Raw genomic sequence first — 18,366 nt, 5'->3', positions numbered from 1 at the left:
GTAGAATTTGCTCACCATGAGCTATGATTCAGTTAGCAAAAGATGGACTGGGTTGGGGGAAGAGGTGGGTAACACACACATATAGAGAGAACATACTCAACAGAGGGGAAAGAGCTTCTTGTTCTATATCACACAGAATTAGAACTGAAAGGGTGTGTGTGTGTGTACTTTTTTTTTTTATAACAATTTGTCTTTTTATTTAGCACTTCTACAAATTATGCCTTAACGGCAAATTTCCGAAGAGGGTACAAGCGTTCCTTCCTCTGCTGTTTTTTAGTCTTCAGGCTTTCCTCGTGCAGCGCATGGCACGGGTCTTCTTGGGCCGAAGGTCCAGGGGCTTGTATTTCTTGCCCTTATAGAATTTCCTGAGGTTCTCTTTCTGTGTCTGGTTGATGACAGTCAGGACTCGGGCAATAGATTTTCGGACAACTCAGATATGAGATAGCTTGGATGCAGCTCCTCCAGTGACCTTGGCCACTCTCAATTGGGAAAGTTCCACCTTTAAATCATCTAACTGTTTAAGTAGCTCCTCCTTCTTCTTCCCACGAAGATCCCTGGCCTTGATTTTTGCCATGATTGAAGATACGACAGCCCGCCACCAGATCCGAGGAGAAAGAGGAGTGTGTGTGTACTTTTAAACTGCTCTGAACATATGTTACAAAATCCATTCCAAAGCCCCTTTAAATATTAAGTTCCCTAAGTTTGCCTCTGGTCACTTGGACTTCCCTATGCTAAGTCATTAACTGGATTTTCTTCTTTATTGTCAATGTTAGTATTATAGCCTAGCCCCACATTATGTTTCCATACCCTTCTCCATAATAAGCCATCCATATCACATTGATACACCAAGTATGGTGGCACAAGCCAGTAATCTCTGCTATTGAGGAGGTCATTTGACTTTGGGAGTTGTGATAAGAGTAATAAGTACAGCAGCGGCTAAAATCAACTAGGTGACTATACCAAACTTGGAACCAACATGGAGAGTCCCCAGAAGCAAGGAACCACCAGGCTGCCTAAGGAGAGGTGAGCCAGGCCATGATTTCACATGCATAATTGACATTTTACTTAACCTTTTCAGGGGGTGGTGGAAAGGTGGGAGGGAGGGAGAGAATTTGGAACTCAATTAAAAAAGAAAAGAATGTTAAATAAATAATGACCTTAAAAACAGTCAAGCACTGGCAGGACAGGGGGGAAGAAGAACAGATGACATCCATAAGGCAACTTTTGTGGAGAGCAGAAAGAGCTCCAATTATAACATGTGTTTTGTAGGCATAGTTGTGTCAGCATATGTACATATGTTTATGTATATGTTATTTACCCTACAATGAGATTTATAAACTTGAATTTAAAAGTATATGTTACTTTAAAAAAACCAACTAGGAAAATACAGTATAAGATCTTCTATTCAAAAACTGCCAAATAAGTTATCTAGAAGTTAACCTACCAAGACATACACAAGATTTATATAATTATAGAATCAATGAGTGTAATTTAAACATGTACTGTGCACCAGCCACTGTGCTAAGCACTAGGGATAGAAAAAGACCCAAAAGACCTGTCCCTGCACTCAAGGAGCTTACAATCTAATGGGGGAGATAACAAACAAACAAAGAATGTATCAACAAGCTACAAGCAGGAGAAATAGGAAATGCTCAACAGAGGGAAGGCACCAGGATTAAGAGGGGTTGGGAAAGGCTTCTTGTGAAAGATGTCATTTTAGTCGGGACTTAAAGCAAGCCAGGGAAGCCAGGGGGCAGAGGTGAGGAGAGAACACTCCAGGGATGTGGGAAAGCCAGAAAAAATGCCTGAAGGCAAGAGATGAAGTATCTTGTTTATGGATCATCAAGGAGACCTGTATGCCTGATCAGAGTATGTAGTAGATAGTAAGATGTAAAAAACACTGGGGCAGCTAGATGGCGCAGTGAATAAAGCACGGGCCTTGAATTCAGGAGAACCTGAGTTCAAATCTAACCTCAGACACTTGACACTAGCTGTGTGACCCTGGGCAAGTCACTTAACCCTCATTGCCCCACCCCCCCCACATGTAAAAAACACTGAAGAAGTAGGAGGGGTCCTAAATAAAATCCCACCTTCTACAGGAAGCCTCTTAATTCGAGTGCCCTTTCTCTGTTAATTATTTCCTATTTATCCAGTTATATACCTTGTTTGTACATATTTATTTGCATGCTATCTCCCCTCAAGTGCAGAATCTGTCTTTTGCCTCTTTTTGTATCCACAGCACTTAGCATAGTGCCTTAGCATATAGTAGTAACCTAATACATATTAATTGATTTACTGATTATGAAGGACTTTGAATACCAAAACAGTAATTCCTAAAATAAAGGAGAGACAAATAATTAGAAAAATATTCACTGCTTAAGGTCAATCCATGCCAATATGATAAAAAATTATGATACTACTGTATATTGGTGTAGTGTGACAGATAAAGTATTGAATTTGGAGTCAGAAAAACAGAATTTGAATCTTTTCCTCAGACATTTTTTTTTTTGACAAAAGTTGGGACAAAATGTGAAAGGAATTTGGCAGAAATCAAGGTTACAACAACCTCTTATACTCCATACCACTGTAAACTCAAAGTTTATTAGTTGAACGCTGAATAATGGGAAAATCCACAAAAATACTACAAGACAGAGAGTAAATGAAACGTCCTTCATCATGATAGACAAACCAGGGACTACTAGGACAGAATATTGTATACATTATCAGATAGTATCTCTGATTTGGATTTTTTGCTTAATTGTTTTCTTTGGCATAAGGAAGGGTAAAATATGGAGTGGGATACAAATAAATGACTGGCTTAAAAACAAAAGATCAGGGGCAGCTAGGTGGTGCAGTGGATAGAGCACCGGTCCTGGATTCAGGAGGACCTGAGTTCAAATCCGGCCTCAGACACTTAATGCTTACTAGCTGTGTGACCCTAGGCAAGTCACTTAACCCCAATTGCCTCACCCCAAAAAAAAAAAAAGATCTCATGAAAGCACATTTTGCAAAGTAAGAAGTGGATCTCCTTTTTTAGAATCAAATTATTTTCCTACTGAATCAAGTTATCCCAGTGAACCTACTTCTGCAGCTAATGAACCCAATTCCTCTATTTATATATGAAAGTAAAAAAATTAATGGGAGGTGGAGCCAAGATGATGAAGAAAAGCCAGGAAGCTGCCCGAGCTCTCCCCAATTTCCCTTGGAAACAACATTAAATCAAGCCTCTAACCAGATTCTGGAGCAACAGAACCCACAAAAAGAGTGAAACAGTTTTCCAGCTTAAGATAATTTAGAAGGACTCCAGGAAAGGTTTGTTTTACTTGGTAAAAGGGAAGCACAGCCCAGTGCAGAAGGGATCTGGGCAAGTCAGAGGGAGGTTCTTAGCCTCAACACAGATGGCCAGCTGTGAGGACTCCAGATCCGGCACAGAAGGCAAACTGCAAGTCCTGAACCCCTGGCACAACAGGTGTGACCAGGCTGGGCCACCCCAGTGTAGTGGGCAAGCTGCCAGCACCTGAGGCCCTGAGCTAGTGCCCAGGCTGCTGGCCCCAGCACAAGAAACTTGGGACAGTGCCACCTGGACTCCAGAAGCAGAACTCAACTTTAAAAGTCATGAAATAGGCTAAAATTGAGCAAAAACCAAAGAAGAGCCCTGACTATAGAAAGCTACTCTGGTGACAGGGAGATTGAAATACAAACTCAGAAGAGAATAACGGTGTCAAAATGTGAAGCCTCAAAGGGAAGTATGAATTGGTCTCAAACCCAAAAAGGCTTCTTGGAAGGGCTTGAAGAGGATTTTAAAAATCAAATAAGAGGGGCAGCTAGGTGGTGCAGTAGATAATGCACTGGCCTTGGATTCAGGAGGACCTGAGTTCAAATCCACCCTCAGACACTTGACACTAGCTGTGTGACCCTAGGCAAGTCACTTATTGCCCAGCCCTTCCTGCCCCCCAAATCAAATAAGAAAGGTAGAAGAAAATTTGGTAAAGGAAATGAGAGTAAAAGAAAGTAAACAGCTTGAAAAAGGAAGGACAAAAACTGACTGAAGAAAACAATTTCTTAAAATCTCTACACAGGAAGATGATATTTGCAACTCTTGAGAACTGTCTCTATTAGGGCAGATAGAAGGAGTAAACATAGACAGATGGTATGGGTATGAGTTGACTTTGATGTGATAATATTAAAAAAAAGGGATAAAAAAAGATTAACAGAAGAGGAAATTAAATACTTAACCCTATTTTAGAAAAACAAATGAACAACTCATCAATGAACTCCCTAAGAAAAAATTCCCCAGGGTCAGATGGATTTATAAGTGGTTTCTACCAAACATTTAAAGAACAATTAAGTTCAATACCATGTAAATTATTTGGAAAAACAGGCCAAAAAGTGTCCTACCAAATTTCTTTTATGACACAAATATGGTGCTGATACCTAAACCAAGGAGATCCAAAACAAAGAAAATTATAGGGCAATTTCCCTAAAGAATATTGATGCAAAAATTTTAAGTAAAATATTGCAAAGAGATTATAGCAATTTATCATGAAGATAATACACTATTACCAGGTGGGATTTATACTATGAATGTAGGGCTGGATCAATATTAGGAAAACTATCAGCATAACTGACCAAATCAACAACAAAACTAACAGAAATCATATGATTTATCTCAATAGATGCAGAAAAAGTTTTTGACAAAATACAGCACCCATTCCTACTAAAAAACATTAGAGAGCATAGGAAGAAATAGAGTTTTCCTTAAAACCATCAGCAAGCATCATATGTAACGAAGTTAGAAGCATCCCCAGTAAATCAGGGGTGAAACAAAGATGTCCATTATCACCACCATTTAATATTGTACTGGAAATGTTAGCTTTAACAATAAGAGAAGAAAAAGATACTGAAGGAATTAGAATAGGCAATGAGGAAACAAAACGGTCCCTCTTTGCAGATGATATGATGGTATACTTAGAAAAACCTAGATAATCAACTAAAAAAACTACTTGAAATAATTAACAACTTTAGCAAAGTTGCGGGATATAAAATAGAGAACTGAATAAAATTTATAAGAATGGAAGTCATTCCTCAATTGAGAAAAGGTCAAAGGATATGAACAAGTTTTCAGATGAAGAAATTAAAGCTATTTTAGTCATATAAAATGCTCTAAATTACTATTAATTAGAGAAATGCAAATTAAAACAGCTCTGAAGTACTACCTCACACCTATCAGATTGGCTAACATGACGGAAAAAGAAAATGATAAATGTTGGAAAAGATGTGGGGAAATTATAACATTAATATGTTCATGGTGGAGTTGGGAACTGATCTAACCATTCTGGAGAGCAATTTGGAACTATGCCCAAAGGGCTACAAAACTGTGCATACCAAAGAGATCATACAAAAGGGAAAGGGACCCCCGTGTGCAAAAATATTTATAACAGCTCCTTTGTGGTGGCAAAGAACTGGAAATCGAGGGGATAACCATCAATTGGGGAATGGCTGAACAAGTTGTGGCATATGAATGTAATGGAATACTATTGTGATATAAGAAATGATAACCAGGAGGATTTCAGAAAAACCTGGAAAGGCTTACATGAACTGATGTTGAGCAAAGCGGGCAGAACCAGGATCACATTGTACACAGTAACAGCACCATTGTGTGATGATCAGCTATGACACTTAGCTCTTCTAAGCAGCACAATGATCCAAGGCAATTTCAAAAGACTCATGATGGAAAATGCTCCCCCCATGCAGAAAAAGAACTATGGAGTATGAATGCAGATTGAAGCGTTATTTTCACTTTTTTTGTTTTTCTTATTTTTTTCCTTTTGCTCCAATTCTTCTCTCACAACATGACTAATGTAGAAATATGTTTAACATGATTGTACATGTATAACCAAAAAAAATTAATGGGAAACTTTGTGAACAAAAAATCTCATTGCAAACATTGTACACAGTATCATCAACATTGAGTGTTGACCTACTGTGATGGACTATATTCTTCTCACCAATGCAATGGTACAGAAGAGTTCCAGGGAACGCATTATAGAAGAGGATCTCCAAATCCAAGAAAAAAAAAAAGAACTGTGGAGTATAGATGCTGATTGAACCATACTATTTCTTTTGTTTTGGGTGCTGTTGGTTTTTTTTTTTTCTATTTTGAGGTTTTGCATCACTGCTCTGATTTTTTCTCTTGTAACAGGATTAATGCAGAAATAGGATTAATGTTATTATGTGTATATATATATATGCGTGTGTATATATATATATATATGTCTATGTATATAGATATATAGATATAACCTATATCAGATTACCTGCTGTCTAGGGGAGGGGAGAGGGAGGGGAGAGAGGGAGAAAAATCTGAAATTGTAAAGCTTGTATAAACAAAAGTTGAGAACTATCTTTACATGTAACAGAAAAAATAAAATACCTTATATGTAAAAAAAAATCTCATTGCAAATGAATTGTTCACAAAAGCATGTCGACTGTCAAACATTTCTATTTACTAAAAAAATAATCACACAGAAGTTCACATCCTCTCTTGTCCAGTGCTTTCCTGTACGGAAGAGTTGTGTTTCACAGATGAGGAGGATCATTACTACAGTAATGACTTGTTTCCTCTCGCACAGTCAGATGAAATGGTAATAAAGTTCTCCATGATTACTGCAACAAGACACAGCTTTTATTCAATTGTTAGAAAATATTTTTTGCAGAGGGCAGCCAGATGGCAAAGTAGATAAAGCAGCCGCCCTGGATTCAGGAGGACCTGAGTTCAAAGCTGGCCTCAGACACTTGACACTTACTAGCTGTGTGACCCTGGGCAAGTCACTTAACTCTCATTGCCCTGCAAAAAAAAAAAGAAGAAGAAGAAGAAGAAAGAAAGAAAACATTTTTTTGTAAGACAGAGTCAAATCTCTAAGTAGAATTTTGAAAGGGATGCATACAGCCCATATTTATTCATAATTTATTTATTTTTTCTCAATTACATGTAAACAAAATTTTTAACATTTGTTTTAAAATTTTTAAAATTCCACATTATTTCCCTTTCTCCCCTTCCCCTCCTAGAGAAGGTAAATAATTTGATACATATACATATATATGTAGTCATGTGAAACATATTTCCATATTAGCTATGTTGCAAAAGAAAACAAAGAACAAAAAAACTCCAAGAATTATAAAAACAGTTTTTTTAAAAGTATGCTTCAATCATGAAGCCCATATATAACAGAAAGATGCCAATTACTCAAAATAAGCATATAGCAAAACAGCTTCTAGAACATGTATACACTTAGCTCAGCCTCCTACACAGACTTCAGTGATAGCTGTGGGACAGAACCACCATAATTGATGCTCAACATCATCACCCTGAGATCCTAACAGATCTGCCAGGGAGAATATTATTTAAAGCTCGAAGGGACCTTTGAGATCATCTAATCAAAGAATATCAGAATTGGAAGGGATATCATAGAACATCTAATTCAAACTCTATCTGAACGTCAATCCCCCTACAATGTATTTAACAAATGATCACCCAGCCTTTGCCTAAAGGCCTCCGGCAAGGTGGAATCCATTGCTTCCTGAAAGTAGCCCCTCTCAGCTTTTGGATAGCTCTAATTATTAAGAAGCTCTTCCTTACATCATGCCTAAATCAGCCTCTTTTCAACTTCTAACCATTTCCTCCATTTCCTCCCCCTTGAGCCAAGAATAAAAGTCTATTTCCTTTCCACATGATAGACTTCCAAATACTAGAAGCCAGCTAACAAGTTACTATGGAGCCACACCACCTTGAAGTTTTCTTCAGCCTAAACATCCTCCATTCTTTTGTTTGTTTGTTTGTTTTTGGTTTTTGGTTTTTGGTTGGGCAATGAGGGTTAAGTGACTTGCCCAAGGTCACACAGCTAGTAAGTGTTAAGTGTTGTTGGAAGGAAATGAGAGATTAAGTGATGTCACACAGTTCTGATTCTGCCTGTGATGCAAACTAGATGTTTGACATCACTTAATCTCTCATTTCCTTCCAACAACTCTTCCAAAACCTTAAATTGCAGAATAGTTGTCAATCTGACCACCAGTCCTCCTTTCAGCCCAGTACTCACAGCTAACTGCTGTGGGGGAGAAAGGGCCAGTTATCCCCACCAGCTGCCAACCAGATGCCACCCACCGTAAAGGGAAGCCAGCCTAGTTGAAGCAGCAAGACCACCACTTTGACCACCATCTTTCCTCAAACCTCACTGGAGGCAGGAAAACCAGTATCCCTCATCCCAGAAACTTTGGAATAGCAATGCTTCCCACTCAGTGTCCATAATTAGCATCCTGGGAAGCAACCCCTGTAGAGATGTAGTCTGGGGGCAGCTAGGTGGCGCAGTGGATACAGCACCGGCCCTGGAGTCAGGAGGACCTGAGTTCAAATCCAGCCTCAGACACTTGACACTTACTAGCTGTGTCACCCTGGGCAAGTCACTTAACCCCAATTGCCTCCAAACAAACAAACAAACAAACAAACAAAACCAATGAGATGTAGTCTGGCAACTGGTTCTGCAGGTATTACAGCCATATCTATTGAAAACCCCAAAAAGAAAACTCTTGGTTCCGAAATCCTTGGCATCATCAAATGGTTCAACATCAGAAACATATGCTTTTAGCCGTGGAAATGACATTAAGAAGAGACATTACCATCTGCTTTGCTGCAGCATCCTGAGTACCATGGGATACTCCATCTGCTTTGCAGATGAATCCTTCCCTATGTATTCTCTCTCCAATGAGAAAGTGAGCTCCTTGAGAGAAGGGCCTGTTGGACTGTTTTCTTTGGATCCCTAGTGGCTTTCACACTCAGATGCTTAATAAGTGCTTTATTCATTCATCCATTTGCACTGGTAGAGAGAATCTCCCTACTGAGAGCTCCCTTACCTGAAGCTCCTCACATCAATGGAATCATTGGTCTGGACCAAAATATCACATAGAAGGAGTACACTTGTTTGGCTCCAGAAGCCAGAAATAGTGACAAGAGGGGGAAGCTGAAAGGAGGTAAATTGAGTCACGACATAAGGAAGAGCTTCCTAACAATCTGAGCTACTCAAAAATACAATGGATTTCCAGTGACACACTTGGGAGATTCCTCCTAGAAGTATTTCAGGAGAGGCTGCGGGACCAGCTGCCATGATTTTTGTTCATATGTGGTTCCTTTTGACCCTGAAATTCTGTCATTTCAAGACCAGAACTTGGGGTTCTCTAACCATTCTGGTTAAATAAGGGTTTTTTTTTTGTTTGTTTGGTTTTTTTTTTTTAAAGTGAGGCAGTTGGGGTTAAGTGACTTGCCCAGGGTCACACAGCTAGTAAGTGTTAAGTGTCTGAGGCCAGATTTGAACTCAGGTACTCCTGACTTCAGGGCCCGTGCTCTATCCACTGTGCCATCTAGCTGTCCCTAAATAAGGTTTTAATAGTCTACATGTCATGTATAGATGACATAATCATTTCATAAACATGGTTTTATGAGAAAGTAAGAGTTCACCAACTGAGTCAAGGCTGAAAGGAGAAGTGATTTGAAACACATTGGAGAGAGATCAGGAGGGAAAACCAGGAGTAGTATAATATGTGGCTGTATTTTTTTTTTTTTTGGTGAGGCAATTTGGGTAAAGTGACTTGCCCAGGGTCACACAGCTGGTAAGCATCAAGTGTCTGAGGTCGAATTTGAATTCAGGTCCTCTATCCACTGCGCCACCTAGCTGTCGCATATGTGGCTGCATTTTATCAGATATAGGCAGACATATAAGTAAGCTTTCGAAAGAAAAGTATTCATTTAAACCTTCAATCTTTTTTTTAATCAGCTTTCTGCCTTGGGATGAGCTGAATTACTATACCAACTGGAAAATCCAGTGAACACAACATGTCAGTGCTTTGTCAGGGTTTCATAACCATCACAAGCTAATTATTTTTAAAAGCATAAGCATCATAACGACTATAGGATTATTGAAATACCCACAGCTCACATCAACACCATGAAATAGGATTTCCTAAAGTCCTTTACCTTTGAGGTTTTTTTTTTCTTAGCAATAATGAACAATATTCCAAGAAGAAAAATTACAAATGAAGTTGGCAAGTATGTCAATATGTTAGATGACAGAATTAGGATCCAAAAATTTCTTGGATAGAGCAGGATAATGAATCAAAACTAAGAAGAAGAAATTTTAGTGGTAAATGTAAAGTTCTTGCTTAGGTTTAAAAAATGAATGGCAAAAATAGAAGGTGGGGATAATTTACTTGGCTTAACGGGTTCACATGGAAAATATTTAAATTTTTAGTAGCTCGTTTCAATATGAGACATAGAATGGCTATTTATATCTATATTTAACTATCTATCTATCTATCTATCTATCTACTAAAACCTAGTTGCCAAAACAGAGGTAAATGTCATCTTAGGCTTCTTTAATAAAAGTGAAATGCAAAGATTAAACTGTACCACTATATTCCACACAGGACAGATCTTATTTGAAATATTATGCTCAATTCTGGGCCCTCCATTTTAAGATGGACCCTCATAACTGGGGCTTATCCAGGGAAGGCAAGCAGGTGTGTGGAAATCATGTCATATATGGAATGTCAAAAGGACCTGGGGGTATTTAGCTTGAGAAGAAAAGATTTACAAAGGAACACAAGCATTTTCAAATATCTGGAAGGCTATCGTGGGAAAAGACTTATTTTGTAGATTCCCAGAGGGCAGAAGGAGGATCAGGGAGAAAGGGGAGAAGTTTCAATCAAGGAAGCAGATTTTGTTTTAGTTAGTGCTGTTGTTGTTTCTAATTTTAAAGGAATGGGCTATCTTCAGAGGTAGTAAGCTTCTTTTCAATGAAAGTATTTGAACTAAGGCTGGCTCTAAACTCCCTCTCAATTCTATGATTCTATGACCTTAAGTCCTTCAAAATGCAGTATTCAGATTTCTGCTATGTGACCTTGAATTTAACCTTTTTACAATTTTTTGCTTAACTCCTTAATTCAGCAGCTAGCAATTTTCATTTCTCAGCACTATATCTACTCATGTTCCTTCAAAATGCAATATTCAGATTTCTACTATGTGACCTTGAATTTAAACTCTTAACAACTCAGAGGTTACTTAACTTCTCTACACCCCAGTTTCCTTATGTGTAAAAATGAGAAAGTTGGACTCGATGACTTCTAAGGTCCTTTGCAGTTCTAAATCTATGATCTTAAGTTCTTCCATCTCTTAGTTCTAGAATATTACTCATGCTGGGCACCTCATCTAGAACACTCATTTCTCTTCTCCCTTTCCCTTCCTTCCTTGGTCAAAACTCAGTTTGAGCCTCTCCTCCTGTAGTAAATCTTTCCAAATATATCCCACTTAGGTTAAGTCATACCACCACATTTCCCGCTGAACTTTACTATCAGGCACTTCTGTGTCTTACCCAAGATTCACTATAGCTGGTTCAGTTCCCTGTATGTTTTTACCAAAAGGAGTTTATACACTAGCATTCATTATAGCAGGACACACCCTGGAGGACTAGGTAAAAGTCAGACCAACAGTTTTAGTTACATCTGTGCTGAATAGACTCTTTTATAAAGTGGATTCAGTTAGAAAGTGATTCCACAGTGAAGAAAGACTGTAGTATTGTAGCAATCACTCTTGTACATGTACATATTTAGGTTTATGCCATTTCTCCATGGACTGAAAAGTCCTTGAAGATGGCAGCTATATCTTCCAGTAAATATTTCCTTTTCTACTGTGCCTCTAGTAATACAAAGTTCTGGACTCAGTAGTGGTTAATAAATGAATACCAAGGCAAAACCAGAAGCAAATAATGATGAAATGGACTTGGCAACAAGACAGCACAGTTAAGTGGAAAGGGTGGGAGTTACCATGTGTGAAGGCTTAGGTGCTTGATTTGAATCCTGACTCTGCTATTTCTAGCTATGTGACCTAAGGCAAATCATTTAACATCTGTAGTCTTCAGTTTCCAGGTCCACAGTCTGTGCTATGGCAGTAATGAGATTTGTGTCAAATGAATTTACAAAAGAGGAATGTATGTTCAGTCACAAGCGGGGATCTTGCTCAAGCCATATTTCCTATGATGTAAATGTTAAAAATCATAGACATTTTCACATTTGGCTAGTCTTTCAGCTGTTTTGCCACTTAAAGAGGCTTCCAAATTCTTCCACTGGCTCAATAATTGCCAAGATTACTTCCATGTTCTAGCTCTAATCTGCAATTTGAGATGTCTATCTTGGGGCCTCCACCTTGAAATAGAGGAGCTTTTCTTTGTATTTTCTTTAGAACTTGATCATGCTCCAACTGACATTTCCTTGCTACTAAATCTATTTACTCCAACTCTTATTAATTAGTTTTTCATTTTGTTTTTTGTAGGGCAGTGAAGGTTAAGTGACTTGCCCAGGGTCACACAGCTAGTGTCAAGTGTCTGAGGCTGGATTTGAACTCAGGTCCTCCTGAGTCCAAGGTCAGTGCTTTATGCACTGCGACACCTAGCTGCCCTCTCAACTCTTATTAATTAGTGCACAGATTCAGAATATCATACTTCTCTCCCTCTTCTACATTTTCACCTTTATCAAGGTTATACTATAGGGAATTCTTTTGAGTGTATATTTTTTTCTAGCCACTGCCCCATAAAAATTAATTTCCTAAAAAAACCTAAATAAGTATATTTTAAAAATCATTTCCCATGCATTTTCTTCAATATAATAATATAAAACATTAAAATAGGTTAAATATAACATTTACAGAAAAGCACGAAAATATAGCCTTTATTATTTTTTTTTTATTGAGGATTTGCTTTGGTTTTGGTTAAAACCATCGGCTTCTTAATATCCTTTACACTATGCTTTCTTAAAATTTCTCCCCTTTATGGTCTAGTCTTGGAACTTGCCAAATTGCTCAAGTACTATAAGGCTACCCTACTAACATTTTGGTCTTTTATTTTAAATAGTGCTCAGTTACACAAGCTCTCCCTTATCATAAATAAGAGCAGCCAAGCAAAATAAATCCATACATTGTCCATATCTAAATATGTATGGCATCATTTTGCATCTCCATCACCTTTCTGCCAAGAGGCAGGAGGCCCGTTTCTTATCACTCTTCTGAAGCCATGATGGGTCAGCTCATGAGTTCTGAAGTCTTTAGAATCTATTTTCATTTCTGTTACTCTTATAATTGGAAAGAATTATAGCCTTTAATTCTTTTTCTTTTGGGGAAGGAGTCATATACTTGGGCTCAAAATCAGGGACTGATAGCAGATAAAAGAACACAGGAAATGTCTTGGAAATTCAGTAGGAAGCAGAAACTTATGATTTCAAATTTTTTTTTTGTAAGTGAAAGAGCAAATTTCTTAAATACTCCGGAAATGGAGATGAATAAAAAATAAGGTTGTCAGTTCCCATAGTTACTTTGGTGCCATTATTTGAGTTGGTGATACAAACAAGATTCTGGTCTCTGTCCTGTAGAGACTAGATAAATCCACTATATAGCAGGAGGAAGCCGGGAACCATCAAATGTCCAATTACAAAAATTTTCTCAACAAGGTACCTGGGGGTGTGTTTAAAGGAATGAAGTCTCTACCGCTTATGCTAATACATCTTGAAGGTGTGCGTTTGCGGGGTAGACTTTTGGAAGAAAACATCGGTGCATTTAAAGAGAAAAAAGAGCCACAACCAAGAGGCACCGTGGGCAGTCTTGCCCGAGACTTTAGAGTCAGAGGCCCTGGGTTGGAATCCCCTGCTCAGCCGCTTGAGTGACCTGGGGCAAGTCTCCTCGACTCTGCGCGTCGGTTTGCTCATCCGTAAAGTGAGGGGTTAGAAGCAGATCCTTTGCAGACAAGAGTCTAATGAAAGTAGAAGCGCCCATTGAGAGAAAGACGGGAGGGAAGGTAAGAGAGGCAGGCAAAGGAGACAGATGTCCAGAGACAGCCCCCGCGAGCTAGAAGCCCACGCCCGTTTGGTAAGACAAGGCAAGGCGCCCTCCCTCGGCAGAGGCAAAGCCTCCCGATCTGCCGGCCAAACGCACCTCGAGCCCGCTGGGAAGCAGCTTCCGACACGCAGCATCTCTCCCGGCCGGAGTCGGTAGCGCGTTGGAAATCTTCGAAAGGTGCAACTTTCCAAGATAAAGCTGGGCCGGCTCAGAGCCAGGATCGGAGCCCGGACTCCTCTGCCGGTGATGACGCCACGGACCTGCTGCCAAGCAGTTATTCCTCGGGCTCAGCCTTGCGCATTCCGAAGGGACCCAGGCTTCGTAGACACCCGGACCTGGGGGCTTGCGGGGCTCAGGGAACCCAACTCTGGCTGCCTGGGGTCTGGAGAGCAAGCCCCCGCCCGTTGTCCTACTCACACTTACGCACGCACCTTACTGCCCAAAGGGCAGAAGAAAGGCCGAGCGCCAGGCGCGGAGCGGGGTACCGCTGACCACTCCGCCCTGCCCCGCAGCTCCCAGCCTGGCCCCAGGGGCTCTGCTAGGTTTCCACCCACTGAGCCTGAAGCTCCTCCCTCTACCCAACAGCGCCGCCCAGACCTCGGCCTTAGACTGGGCAGTGGCTCACTCAGCCTTCTGCAGGACGCACAGAGGTCCGGGGCAGCCTTCGGAGCGCAGATCCCTTCCTGGCCTCACCACGCGCCAAGCCTATTGGGGGGTCAAGGTCTCCTGGGGCTGTGCAACCCCTTTCTCTACTGCCCTAGACTGAGCTGGAGGCTGTCTTCTCAGGCACCTGAGCTGCCCACCATGCTCAACTGACCCTTACCTTGGAAACTTGGGTTGTGGTACGGAAAATTAGTAGGGGCTCATCCCTCGCACTGGTTACCGCGGCTCCCCACCAATTCAGAGATTTCGAAAGGAGGTAAAAACTGTGCTGGATAGTTTGCATAGTAGGGACTGCATAGTAATCCCGAGAGGTGGGTAGATCAAGTTTTACATTCGTTTTATAGATGTGTAAACAGAGGCTGAAAAGGCCAGGTTTTGAAGGAAGGCGTTGAGTTCAAATGTGACCGTTTCCCCAGGAAACTTTCTTCTTTCCTCTACACCAACTGTCTCCGTAGATGGGAAAAAGATGGAATTTAGCACTTTAGATGCTTTCTCCATTTCCCATGTTCTTTTCCTTTCTCTCTCTATAAAATAATCCCTATTATTTTCCCCATAGCCTTCATCCCTCTACCCAAATTGCGAAACCAACATGTTGTGCGAAGATTACTGAACTTTAAGTCAAAAGCTCTGAGAATTCAGGACTTTAAGGCTGTTCTCTCATCCAGAAAGGAAGGATTTCTTCCCTTACCTATCTCACAGGGTTGTTGTAGGAATTAAACAATAATCATGTGGGGGGGGGGCAGGAGGGGGAAGCTCTTTATAAACTATATAAAGCACTATAAAAATTATGGTGTTAACTTCCTTTAGTCACATCACTTACCTGGTAAATAATTCTTCACTGGCTTCCCACTGCCTACAGGATAAAGTTCAAATTTCTTGACCTGCAAATAAAAGCTAAAAAAAATTTATTTAATTTTCTAGCCTTGTCATAGTTCCTATACAGAATCCTCTAACCGGATGGGTAACCTTTCCCTGTTCCTGAGCATGCTTTTATTTGTATTTATCTCTACTTTTTATGGACTATTTGTGCGCAAATTGTAGTAGAGCATTTCTAGTTTGTCTGATCAGTCACAGTCTGACACACTGTACCTTGACTCCAACATAGTGATGTCATTTTGGTCCTATTCCAGAACCAACCGACTTAGCAATTTTGCACCTATCTCTACTTTTTAATTTTATTATCACTTTCTCTAATTATTACTCATTCATCCTTCAATGTACAGCTTACTGGAGGCCCACTCCTGACATAATATAATCTCTTCCCTCAATGGTTTCTTCTTCAGATAGCATTTTGCAATCGCTTCCACTCACTGTGGACACAACCATGCACTGTATTGTTAAGGGCTACAATTCTAGCTAAACTGTCTAAAATATCTAATGAGTGGTCGCCAATAAATTATAAGCTTTAGCAAGAGTTAGACTTTTAAGCATTTATTAAGGAGAATAAGAATTTGGTAAAGAGAGAGAAAGGCCTAGATTCCTATCTATTAAAGGGAGAGCACATTTCCAGCTCCCTTCTCCACCAGAGTCCAGAGGAAAGAGCCCCAGAGTCAGCGCCAGTCTCTTCCTTCCTCCTCCCACTAGTCCGCGTCACTTCCTCCCGCCAAAGAAAAGACTCCTGGTCTTGCCCTCAAAGACCTTCGCTTCACGGGCAGAACTCTTCTACAGTAAGTATCCAGCAGGTGGCGTCATTCCAATCGTTACAGTATGCAGCTTAGAATCAGGTTGTATTCCTTTTAGAATAACTTTCCAGGGCAGTTCAAGAAGTCTATGTGGCCAGTAATTAATAGCCTAAATTCTGGATTCACAAAGCAGGGGTGTCATGAAGAAGTGATCAAACTCGAAGGTCATGAAGGGTAGGAATCAGACAGTTCCAGTCGATCATCCTTGATTCCTCTCATGGCTCTCTTCTGACTTTCTGGACTTTGTCACAATGCCCCCCATATAAGTACTTTCTCTTTCCCCACCCACTCCCCATTTTTCAGCTTCCTTTTATGTGCTGTCTTCCCCTTAGAATGTAATCTCCTAGGACAGCTTGGTGGCACAGTGGATAAAGCACTAGCCCTGGATTCAGAAGGACCTGAGTTCAAATCCAGCCTCAGACATTTGACACTTCCTAGCTGTGTGACAATGGGCAAGTCACTTAACCCTCATTGCCCCAGCCTCCCCCCCCCCAAAAAAAAGAATGTAATCTCACTGAGGGTAGGAACTGTCATTCCTTTTGCTTGTGTGGTGAGGCTGTCCCCAACAAGTGGCATGGGAGTGTCATTTTGAGGTTCAAGGGAGGCAAGATAGACATCTCTAGATTCTTCTCTCCTTTTCCCCTCAAGGGAGGCTTTACTTCCTGCCAGGAGGGGAAACAGAAGGTTGGGACTACTCTGCTTTCCTGAGAGAAAGGGAGCACTGGACTAAAATTATGTTTATCTGCTCCCTTAGATATTATTTGTCTGAGGAATATGGTTTTCAGTATCAGGCTAAACTTTTAATCATTATTCATTAATGAGGGAAGCAGGACTCTAAGCTTTATATCCAAGGCTTGACATGAGGCAATGACAAAACAAAAGCTGAAGAACGTATACATAGGAGAATAGATACCAGAAAGTATGGAGTGAAGAAGCTCTCCCTTTGGAAGTGAGGTAACAGCCCAACCAAGAGAGAGTGAGTCCCAGATCTCAGCCAGGGAGAAATTCCCTGAAGTCTGTAGGATAGCAGCCCAGGGCTAGGAGACTGTTAACTTCTCTCACACTGGTTTCTTCCCAGAGCTGCTTCCCTCCAGCAATCTGAAGTGAGTTTGTCATCTTGTATCTTCTTTCTTGAAGCTGAGAGCCAGAACCTCCTCAAGTGACTGCAGACACTGAAGAGACTCAATGAGCCTGACGATCTTCTCTTCTGCTCTTGGCTGTTTTTTATTTTTATTTTTTTTAGTGAGGAAATTGGGGTTAAGTGACTTGCCCAGGGTCACACAGCTAGTAAGTGTCAAGTGTCTGAGGCCGGATTTGAACTCAGGTCCTCCTGACTCCAGGGCCAGTGCTCTACCCACTGCACCACCTAGCTGCCCCCCCTTTTTTTTCTTTGCTCTTGGCTGTTCTGCCCTGCCCTTCACATAGGTGCAGGGCATTGATCTCTACCAGTGAGGAGGGAGTCCCATATCAATGGGCTTTGGGACTTGAGTTACACTTATATTTGTCTCTCCAGTGATTAACACCAAGTGTTAAGTGTCTGGGCCAGTGCTCTATCCACTGCACCACCTAGCTGCCCCATGGCATGTGGTCTTAACAAATGCTTGTTGACTTCACTTGAGAGGTTGTTCCCTGAATCTAATATGTCATCTCCTGCCTCCAAGCATTTACCCAGGTCATACCTCAAGCGCACTACTACAGTCTCCTGTTACTCAGATTTGATAAGCAGAAATATATCTTCATTCTTAAGGTCACAATATGGTGTTTGCTGTAGAACTAAGTGTTATTTTACTCACTGCTCTACAATCAGTGTGGCTTCTTTTCATACAGAGAATTTGGAGCTGGAAGGAACTCTAGAAAATACTGAGACCAACCTCATTACTTACAGAGAAGTAAATGGAGGATCATGCTAATGAAGTGATAAGTATCCAAGATGACAAATAGGGTTATTGGCAGTTAAGATTTGAATCCAGGCCAGGCTGACTCCAATAGAGTTGTTTAGCAGCCTAAGAAGAACTAAGCTTAGTACCTTGGTGGCAAGAATAATGAATTGAAATAGAGAATGTTTGTAAGAAAGTAAAAAACTCGTCCCACCAA

The 18,366-nt window shown here is 40.5% G+C and overlaps 1 pseudogene; it reads right to left on the bottom strand.

Moving 5' to 3' along the window:
• Window positions 1–215: 215 nt before the first annotated feature.
• On the bottom strand, window positions 216–589 carry LOC122751479 (annotated as a pseudogene).
• Between the last annotated feature and the right edge of the window lie 17,777 nt (window positions 590–18,366).

This window comes from Dromiciops gliroides, chromosome 3 (assembly GCF_019393635.1).
Source record: "Dromiciops gliroides isolate mDroGli1 chromosome 3, mDroGli1.pri, whole genome shotgun sequence".
Taxonomy (NCBI): domain Eukaryota; kingdom Metazoa; phylum Chordata; class Mammalia; order Microbiotheria; family Microbiotheriidae; genus Dromiciops; species Dromiciops gliroides.
Note: the sequence above shows the minus strand (reverse complement) of the source record. Positions and strands in the feature narration are given on the sequence as shown.